Raw genomic sequence first — 11396 nt, 5'->3', positions numbered from 1 at the left:
TCTCAAATAGAATTCCTTTCAGGTGGGAATTCTTTGTTTCACATTCTTTCCTTCCATGGAAAATTGCCTGTTCAGATGAGTTGGGGTGGTCACAAGTCTTCCTAAGACCAACCATTGCTTAGACTTAAAGGACAAAAGAGGCTGTTTACAGGTAGCCACCCAGCTGTTGAAGGAAACAGACTGAATGGCTTTTATTTGCACATTTAAAGCCATAAACCATTCCATACTCCATATTTCTAACTCTACGTATAAGAATGATACATACTACTCTGATCATATGGCCCAGAAAATCCGGGACAGTCCTGAATTTTAAGTCCTATCCTGGTGCCCCGTGGTAGCTCTGATATGTCCGGGAAAAAGTCCCTACGCTCCAAGCACAGCAAGAAGTGGCTGCGCAGTTGATTCTCCTCCTCCTTCCTCTCCCCTCCCCTCTCCCAGCTTGGGGAGGAGTCAGGGACACTTCGCAGTCTTTCCCTGGGGCTGGGGGTCCAGCCAATAGAATCAGCAGGAGGCGTTGCCTGTTAGGAGCCCACAGAACACAAGTAAGTGGCTGGGATGTGGTTTGGGGCGCAAAGAGGGGCCCAGCTGGCTCAGGTGGGGAGGCTAAAATGCAGCTCATCTGGGGGGAGAGGGCAAAAAGCAATCCACTGCCTGGCCTGGCCAGGGTGGGGAGGGACGAAGAGCAGCCTGGCCCAGCTGAAGAGTGGCGCAGGCAGGGCAGTGCTGGGGAGTCCGAAGAGCAGCCTGGCTGGCCTAGGCAGGGCCAGCCCAGGGCAGTGGGCCAAGGCGTAGCTCCCAGCCCAGTTGGAATTTGGGGAAAAGGGGGTATCAGGAAGCCCAATATGGTGGGTGGCAACAGGGGGCCTGAAATGACCTCTCCTTATCTGGAAAATGCCTTATTTGGGACCAGTCAGGTCCAGAAGGTGCCAGACCAGGGAGGTCCAACCCCTATCCCCTAAGTCTACTCCTGCACCCTCCCTCTTGGCTAGACACCCACCCTCCTGGGCAGACACCCTACCCCCAGTCCACTCCTGCATCCACTGTTGCTCCTGCACCTTCCCTCCTGGCCACACACTGCACCCACCCTTCCTCTTGCTCCCTCCCCCTAACCAGACACCCTACTCTCATCTTGCTTCTGCACTCTACCTGCCATCCAGAACCTCTCCATCTTCTGCCCCCACCTCCCTCCCAGATCCTGCACTCCATCCTTGTCCCACTCTTTGGCAGCCCTGTTTCACACACTGAACCCCTCATTTTTGTCCCCACCCCTCAACCTAAGGGGTCTCCATAAAATCTACCAGAAAGTTAAATCTGACCTATGGGAAGACCTGAACCTCAGTTCTCCCTGTCCCTTCCCCTGGCACCTTGGGGCTGGAACACCAGAGGAGTGAGGTGTCTCAGTTGGGAGCCAAATCAGTGAATGTTGGGGGTTTGGGGAGTTCTTTTGCTTGTCACTTGTGTGACCCGCCCCCAGCTGATTTTTCTGTGGCTGAATGGCCTCTGATCCAAAAAATGTTCCCCACCCCTGCCATAAATAAAGAAAATATTGAAACCTTTTGGCTACGTCTACACTGGCCCCTTTTCCGGAAGGGGCATGTAAATTTCACTAGTCGTCGTAGGGAAATCCGCGGGGGATTTAAATATCCCCCGCGGCATTTAAATAAAAATGTCCGCCGCTTTTTTCCGGCTTTTAAAAAAGCCGGAAAAGAGCGTCTAGACTGGCCCCGATCCTCCGGAAAAAGTGCCCTTTTCCAGAGGGTCTTATTCCTACTTCAAAGTAGGAATAAGACCCTCCGGAAAAGGGCACTTTTTCCGGAGGATCGGGGCCAGTCTAGACGCTCTTTTCCGGCTTTTTTAAAAGCCGGAAAAAAGCGGCGGACATTTTTATTTAAATGCCGCGGGGGATATTTAAATCCCCCGCGGATTTCCCTACGACGACTGCTGAAATTTACATGCCCCTTCTGGAAAAGGGGCCAGTGTAGACGTAGCCTTTGTGTTGGACATAAATTAATATTTAAAATGAAGTTTTATAAACGTGTGAAAGCTTAATCTGTCTAATAATTTCAGTTAAACCATTCTCCCTAGCTGCAGCACTAGAAAAATGGCTCAGGTGTAATTATGTAATTAACGGTGAGTTTCCATTAGCAACTGGTGGTCCATGGAAAGGTTTACATTGAGCCAGGGGGTTCACAGGACAACAAGGTTGAGAATCACTAAATAGAGGTACCCCTGGCCTCTCCCCCTGAGAGACCTCGCCAGACTCCCTGTTGCTCCTGAAGAGCCCACAGAGAGATTGGGTCTGTTACCATGGTGGTGAAATCACCATGTCACTCTCGTGTGGATGATGGACAGATGTTTTGTGAGTTTTCCTCATCCAAGCAGTTGATGATTTAAACAATGTGTCAAGATGCCATGTGAAAGCACTTGGTGCATCCACAGAGAGAGAGGATGTATTGTCTCTCTCCAGAGAGGGTTGTGTCATGGTGAACAAGCCCTTTGTGAGCTCTGTGAAGAGGTGAGATGTTTTGACTTCCAGCTTCAAGGGATTTGTTCTTTAATCTTTGGGCTCCACGTTGCCTAGACTTGAATGGAGTTAGCTCTGACAACACATTTCTGAGTTATTCTGACACAAAGTGAAACCTGTGCTAAAGACCCCACGTCCAGTGAGAGAAAGCACTACTGTCAGAACTAGTAAATTCAAAGTTTCTCCAATTTTCTTCAAAGATCCCCTTACCAGGCAGTGGGGCTTTGGCTGATTGGTTCCTTACATTTTTGAAGGATGACTAAATATTAACTGGATCTTCTTGGGTAATAGCAATAGATTGCTTTGGGCCCAATCCTAGTTTAAAATTTAAATTGGATCAGGTGCTTTGTGAGCAGGTTGGAAAGTAGTCTAATCTGGCAATTATTATTAGGTATTATTTACGTAATATAGGCATTGCCATCATGGTATTGACATATACATTTCTAAGTAGCTTTACATATAAAATAGCCCAGCCCCATTTATCTCTATGGGAAATATACCTTGCAAGCAGTGCTGGTGAGGGTTAGTGACATGGTGTTGTCCACCCTGTAATTGTCATGGTTAGTTCAGTATTGTCATTCTGGCTTGTGGAAATGGAGGACACTTGATTTTTTTCGCGGTAAATTCAAAAAATGTAGTTGCAGTACATCTCTCATCAGAGGGTCCGGACTTAATGCATCTGAGAGTACTGAGGGAGTTGCCAAATGTCATTGAGGAGCCTTTGGCTATTATCTTTGAAAGTCGTGGAGATCGGGAGAAATCCCGGATGATTGGAAAAAGGCAAATGTAGTGCCCATCTTCAAAAAAGGGAAGAAGGGCGATCAGGGAACTATAGGCCAGTCAGTCTTACCTCGGTTCCTGGAAAAATCATGGAAGGGATCCTTAAGGAATCCATTTTGAGGCACTTCGATGAGAGGAAAGTGATTAGGAATAGTCAGCATGGATTCACAAAGGGCAAGTCGTGCCTGACCAATCTGATTAGTTTCTATGATGAGGTAACTGGCTCTGTGGACATGGGAAAGTCAGTGGATGTTATATACCTTGACTTTAGCAAGGCTTTTGATACAGTCTCCCACAATATTCTTGCCAGCAAGCTAAGGGAATGTGGATTGGATAAATGGATGGTAAGATGGCTAGAAGGCCAGGCCCAGCGGGTAGTGATCAACAGCTCGATGTCAGGATGGCAGTCAGTTTCTAGCAGAGTGCCCCAAGGTTCAGTTCTAGGACCGGTTTTGTTCAATATCTTTATTAATGACCTGGATGAGGGGATGGATTGTACCCTCAGCAAGTTTGCGGATGACACTAAGCTGGGGGGAGAGGTAGATACGCGTAAGGGCAGAGATAGGGTCCAGAGTGACTTAGACAAATTGGAGGATTGGGCCTCAAGAAATCTGATGAGGTTCAACAAGGACAAGTGTAGAGTCCTGCACTTGGGACAGAAGAATCCCAAGCACAGTTACAAGCTGGGGACCAACCAGTTAAGTAGTAGTTCTGCAGAAAAGGACCTGGGGGTTACAGTAGATGAGAAGCTGGATATGAGTCAACAGTGTGCCCTTGTAGCCTAGAAGGCTAATGGCATATTAGGTTGCATTAAGAGGAGCATTGCCAACAGATCCAGAGATGTCATTATTCCCCTTTATTCGGCTTTGGTGAGGCCACATCTGGAGTATTGTGTCCAGTTCTGGGCCCACTACAAAAAGGATGTGGATGCATTGGAGAGGATCCAGCGGAGGGCAACCAAAATGATTAAGGGGCTGGAGCATATGACTTACGAGGAGAGGCTGAGGGACTTGGGTCTGTTTAGTCTGCAGAAGCGAAGAGTGAGGGGGGATTTGATAGCAGCCTGCAACTTCCTGAAGGGAGGTTCCAAAGAGGATGGAGAGAGGCTGTTCTCAGTAGTGACAGATGGCAGAACAAGGAGCAAGGGTCTCAAGTTGTGGTGGGAGAGGTCCAGGTTGGATATTAACAAAAACTATTTCATTAGGGGGGTGGTGAAGCACTGGAATGGGTTACCTAGGGAAGTAGTGGAGTCTCCATCCCTAGAGGTGTTTAAGTCTCGGCTTGACAAAGCCCTGGCCGGGTTGACTTAGTTGGAATTGGTCCTGCCTAGAGCAGGGGGCTGGACTTGATGACCTTCTGAGGTTTCTTCCAGTTCTATGGCTCTATGATTCATTAGAGATGTAAATTCCCATTCATCACTTAACCAGTTAATATTAGGTCATACTAGGGCTGCCGTTGGCTCCCAGCCCCCTCTGGACCGGCCCCTGTCCACAGCAAGCTGGACTCCCCATGGAAAGAGGCTACTCTGGACACTGGTGCAGTCCCTGTGGGGTCCCCAGGTTCCCCAGAGACAGGGAATGCTCTGAACAAGAGCAGCCATTCTGCAGCGGGCCACCTCCAGCCCCCTCTGATTACCAGTTAATTAGAACCAGCAAACGTCATCCATTAAGAGGACTATGGAAGTTGTCCCATGAAATTGTGGGATAGTTCTGGATGATTCCCAGGCTCTGAGTCAAATGGGGCTGCATCTACAATACAAAGTAATAGGTCTTAGATCCTGGATCTCATCTTGAATCAAGGTTGGAGCCCTAGCACTGCAGTGATATGGGACCCTATTGGTAGAGGATGGTGGGAGGAGCTCTTAGAGGAGTCACATGACACCCTTTACTTCCAGTCATGTGTTCATTTTGACCCTGAAAGACTACTCCAGGGGTGGGACTTCCTGTGGCAGGCAGGAGAGGCCTAAGGTGTCCCTGTTTTCAGTTCAGAAAATATGGTCACCCCATACATACACCAAAATAAGATATATGAACCCAGCAGATTGTGATAGGTTACATGAGGTATTTTGTCCAAAGCATCTTAGAGTTCTGCATGTTTGTATCCATAAGTCAATTTCATAAAGAATGGGAGGGCAAAACCATCACGATAAAAATTCCAACACTTTTCAAATTCAAGATGGCTTCTTCAAGCAAAAGAAGAAAGTGAGACTCGGAGTGTCATGTTTCTAATGAAAAATGGACAAATGACTACTTTTTTTTCTGGATGTGAAATGCAAGCCTGTTTGCCTGATGTGTGGAGAAGCAATTTCTGTCCCGAAAAAAAATCAAATCTAGAATGACACTACAAAACAAAACATATAAAATATGATGAATATCATGGACAGTTGCAAGCGGACAAAATTTAAAAACGTAAAAATATAATTTGTATATTCAGCAAACAATTTTCACAAAAATTACAAAAGGAGGTGGATGTGTTGAGTGAACTTATTGCAAAAATAATTTGGCCTAATTCAGAAGGAGAGTTTGTAGAGTGCATTATTGCAACTGCAGCTTTACTGGCACCTGAGAAACTTAGATTATTTGAGAGTGTGAGTTTATCTCACAGGACCATGCCAGATGAATTCAGAATATGACTCGGGATTTTGAAATGTTTCCAAAAGATTCTACAGTTGATTTTGAGTTCTACTCTCTGGCTGTTGATGAGACAACAGACATAACAGATACAGCTCAGCTGGCCATTTTCCTGTGCGGAATCACATCAGGTTTTGAGATTCAAGAGGACATACTTTCTGTAGTACCATTGCATGACATTGTCAGAGATGAAGACATTTTTGAGACTGTTACTTCAGCAATGCACAGGCTTCAGTTATCATTAGAAAAACTGAGCCATCTTACTACTACAGGTGCTCCAGCTAGGGTTGGATCTCAGAAGGGATTAGTCGTTTTAGTCAAGAAAGAAATGGATCATGTTGGTCTTGATCCAAGTAAGTTGATTGTGTCATTGCATCGTTCAAGAGATTCTGTCTACACAGTCCATGTGACTAAACAATGTAATGTCGACAACAGTACCAAGCATTACATTTATTAAAAGTAAAGGATTAAACGGCCCAATTTAAAGAGCTATTGAAATACCTTGAAGCAGAGTATGGTGATTTAATATATTATTGTGAAGTGCAATGGCTGAACCGAAAGGGTATGCTGAAGCAGTTTTATGAATTGAGGAATTAAACTTTCAATGGAGATGAAGGGAAAACCTGTGGCTGAGCTGAGCAACCCTGTGGCTGTGTGATCTTGCATTCATAGTTGGCATTTCTCAACACTTATCAGAGCTCGGTGTCAAAGGGCATAACCAGCTTCTTACTTCCTTTTTTAAAAAATGTCAAAACATTTGAAGCTAAATTACAGATGTGGCAAATGCAACTGGAAAAGGACAACAGCATTTCCCAATACTTCAGGAACAAAAATCTGCATCAACAGTAGATTACATCAGGGAGTGAACAAATTTAGTGTCTGATCGAAGGAACTGGAATTAAACACTTTTTCCAGACAGTTCAATACAGAAGTCTCGATGTACCTGAAGGCTTTCAATATGAACTTATAGAAATAAAAAGCACTGATGAACTTATAGATAAATAAGACAAACTACCTCTGCTGGAATTCTACCATCTATATAGGTGCTGATAAAATTTCCAAACTTGAGGAGACCAGCTGAAAACTGCATCACTATTTGGCACTGCGTACTGCCTTGAGCAGTTCTTTTCCAAGCTTTCTCTTGCAAAGAACCATCTGTGTGCCAAATTAACAGACATTAATCTGAAAGCCAGCTATGAATTGCAACATCTTCACTTCCTGCAGACATAACAAGGCTCCGCAAGGAAAAGCAAACTTAGCCATCACTCTAAAACAGCAAATAAAAAAGAACATCACATTTCACATTACATCAAGGAGTTTTGTGCGTGGGTGTATGTTCCTTAGGTTTTTTTCCCTCCTCACTTTTATGTGGCCCCTGACTGATTTTTTTTCTGTGGGTTAGTGGCCCCTGACCCAAAAAAAGTTCCCTATCTCTGTTTTTGTGCTTCACTGCAAGAGCAGCAGAGCTAAGGAACCTGGGAACTTTCCTTGCAGTCAGGAAACAAATATGAGGTGTCATGCCACAAATATTGCTTAAATTACACTTAAAACTTCCCCATTTTCCCCCCAATTTTGGAGGGAAGGCAACACTCCAAAATGGCCATCTAGTCTTCTATCTAGTCTCACTTGTCTGTGAGAGTCTTCCCTTTGCCTACAATGGGCTTTGAGCCAGGTTACCAGGTAGGGCAGTGTTTCCTAAATGGTTTTCACAGAACCCCGGGGTTCAGCAAAGTGAAAATTGAGAAAATTGAGTTCCTTGAGAAAATTCCATTTACAATATCATTTTATGATTTTTAAAAAATAATAATATTTAAGCACTTATGAATTGTATTGAAAACAATTTTCACTTGTGTTTGCTACGATAAGTGTCCTTGTGTGATGCCAGCTTAGCCAGAGAGTGGGGACAATGATGTCACTACTCGCGCTGCGCATGAAGTCAGTCAGTGGTGTGATTGCCTTTTATATACCACTGTTAACGGTTTGTACACATTAAATGTGATTTTTGTTTTTAAATATGTGCAATTAAACTAAATGTTGATCTCATGACCTTGATTGGCATTTGTTTATTATTATCCTTACTTATTTGTGGTCCTGCAAAAAATTTTTGAGTTTAAAAGAGTTCCATGGCCAAATAAAATTGAGAAACACTGAGATTTGGATGGAGAAGGTAGGGCGATCAACTGGTTATCTGACATGCATCTGACGAAGTGGGTCTTTGCCCACAAAAGCTTATGCTCCAATAAATCTGTTAGTCTATAAGGTGACACAGGACTTCTTGTGGTTATCTAAGGTGTTTGTACAGCAATGCGAGAAGCCTGGGAAACAAACAGGAAGAATTAGAAGCCCTGGCCCAATCGAAGAACTATGATTTGACTGGAATAATGGAGACTTGGTGGGATAACTCACATGACTGGAGCACTGTCATGTGAGGGTATAAACTGTTCAGGAAGAACGGCGGGGAGGGGAGAAAAGGAGGAGAAGTTGCATTGTATGTAAGGGTATGTCTACACTACAAAATTAATTCGAACTAACAGCCATTAGTCCGAATTAACTTTAATAGCGGCTACACATGCAAACCGCTAGTTCGAATTTAATTCGAACTAGCGGAGCGCTTAATTTGAACTAGGTAAACCTCATTCTACGAGGATTAACGCCTAGTTGGAATTAAGTAGTTCGAATTAAGGGCTGTGTAGCCACTTGATTTGAACTAGTTGGAGGCCAGCCCTTACCAAGTTGCCCTGGTGGCCACTCTGGGCCAAACCAGGGAAACTGTTCTTCCCACCTCCTGGTGCCGGAGCCCTTAAAGGGGCACGGTCTTGTTAGAGTGCTTGTGCCAGTTGCAAGCCTGCCAGCACCCAGCCAACAGACCCTGCACCTGGCACGGCATGAGCCAGCCACCCGCTGCCACCCAGCCCTCCGCCTCTTCCCAGGACCAGGCTGGCGGCTCCCAGGAGCCTTGCCCGGGGCCACAAGAGGCGGGCACCCGCCTGCTCTAGTGAGGAGATCGTGGACCTCATCGAGGTTTGGGGGGAGGCCTCCAACGTCCACGACCTCCACACTAGGCACAGGAATGCGGCCATCTAGGGCAAGATAGCTGCCAACCTGGCCACCAAAGGCCACATGCGAACCCAGAAGCAGGTTTGCATGAAAATCAAGTTGGTCCAGTGAGACCCCCGACCCTGAGCCCTGAGCTTAGAACATAAGAACATAAGAATGGCCGTACTGGGTCAGACCAAAGGTCCATCTAGCCCAATAGCCTGTCTGCAAACAACGGCCAGCACCAGTCCCCAGAGGGGATGGACCGAAGACAATGACCAAGCAATTTGTCTCCTGCCATTCATCTCCAGCCTTCCACAAACAGAGGCCAGGGACACCATTCCTACCCCCTGGCTAATAGTACTCCATAGACCCAATCTCCATGAATTTATCTAACTTCTCTTTAAACTCTGTTATAGCTCAAGCCTTCACAGCCTCCTGTGGCAAGGAGTTCCACAAGTTGACTATGTGCTGTGTGAAGAAGAACTTTCACTTATTAGTTTTAAACCTGCTGTCCATTAATTTAATTTGGTGTCCTCTAGTCCTTCTATTATGGGAACTAATGAAGAACTTTTCTTTATTCACCCTCTCCATACCACTCATGCTTTTATAGACCTCTACCATATCCCCCCTCAGTCTCCTCTTTTCTAAGCTGAAAAGTCCTAGTCTCTTTAGCCTCTCTTCATATGGGACCTGTTCAAAACCCCTAATCATTGTAGTTGCCCTTTTCTGAACCCTTTCCAAGGCCAAAATATCTTTTTTGAGGTGAGGCAACCACATCTGTACACAGTACTGAAGATATGGCGTACCATAGTTTTATACTTCCCCTCCTCCTTCTTCCCCTGGCTTCCCCCTTCCAGCTCCCTCCTCCCAGGTTTCCCCCTCTACTGTTTCACTCTCTCTCTTCCCCTCTCCCACCTCCTTTTCCCAGTCTCTCTAGAGGTTAATCTCCCCCCGCCCCGTTTTGTTAAATAAAGAGAGTTTCTGTTTTTGAACACACGTGTCCTTTATTTTTTACATCAGGAAGGGGGGCTAGGGAGGGGTAAGTGGAAGGAGGTGAGGGAGGAGTGGGGCACGAGCCCCCGATGGGGAGGACTGGGGTGGCTCTGCGGGCTCCTCGGGATGGAAGCTCTCCTGCAGGGCCTCCTAGATCCTGACAGCCCCCCGGTTGACCCTCCTGGATGGCAGCCTGCGGCAAGTGCAGCCGGGCTGATGGCCGAGTGCTGTGATGTGCCGAGTGTGGGCACTCAGGGCACTCCAAGACAGGACTGCTTTGCTGTCCCTCATCAAGGTAGACAAGCAAGCGGGGAACCCTGAGAACTGTCTGTCCGGGGTGGGGGTCGGGCCCCGTTAAGCACAGCCCTCAGCTAGCCTGAGGCAGCAGCTCCACACTCTAAGTCCTAACCTGATGCCCTGCCGGCACTGGTTCTGGCCTTAACTTCGGTTCAGGGTCCACTCAAAGTGGACATGCTATTTCGAATTAGCAAAACGCTAATTCAAATTCATTTTTAGGTCTAGATGCACTAATTCGAATTAGCTTATTTCGAATTAACTAATTCGAATTAAGTTAGTTCGAATTAGTGCTGTAGTGTAGACATACCCTAAGAGAGCAGTATGATTGCTCAGAGCTCCAATATATAGATGGAGAAAAGCCTGGTGAGTCTATGGGTTAAGTTTAGAGGTGGAAGCAACAGGAGTGATGTTATGGTGGTGTCTGCTACAGACCACCGGATCAGGTGGATGAGGTAGACGAGGTTTTCTTCGGACAACTGAGAGAAGCTTCCAGATCGCAGGCCCTGGTTCTCATGGGCGATTTTAATCACCCTGACATCTGTTGAGAGACCAATACAGCAGTACACAGACAATCTAGGAAGTTTTTGGAGAATGCTGGGGATAACTTCTTGGTACAAGTGTTGAAGGAACCGATGAGGGGCCATGCGCGGCTTGACCTCCTGCTCACAAACATGGAGGAACTAGTAGGGGAAGTAGAGATGAGTGACAACCTGGGAAGCAGTGATCATGAGATGGTAGATTTCAGGATCCTGACTAAAGGAAGAAAGGAGAGTAGCAAAATGCACACCCTGGATTTCAGAAAAGCAGACTTTGACTCCCTCAGAGAACTGAAGCACAGGATTCCCTGGGATGCTTACATGAAGGGGAAAGGAGTCGAGGAGAGTTGGTAGTATTTTAAAGAAGCCTTATTAAAGGCACAGGAAGGAACCATCCCAATGTGCAGCAAGAAAAACAAATATGGTAGGCAACCAGATTGGCTTACTGGGGATATCCTTGGTGAGCTTAACCACAAAAAGGAAGCTTACAAGAAGTGGAAACTTGGACAGATGACTAGAGAGGAGTACAAATATATTGCTCGAGAATGCAGGGGAGTTATCAGGAAGGTGAAAGCGCAATTGGAATTGCAGCTAGTA

The sequence above is a fragment of the Pelodiscus sinensis genome, chromosome 6, assembly GCF_049634645.1.
Source record: "Pelodiscus sinensis isolate JC-2024 chromosome 6, ASM4963464v1, whole genome shotgun sequence".
NCBI classification, from domain to species: domain Eukaryota; kingdom Metazoa; phylum Chordata; order Testudines; family Trionychidae; genus Pelodiscus; species Pelodiscus sinensis.
Note: the sequence above shows the minus strand (reverse complement) of the source record.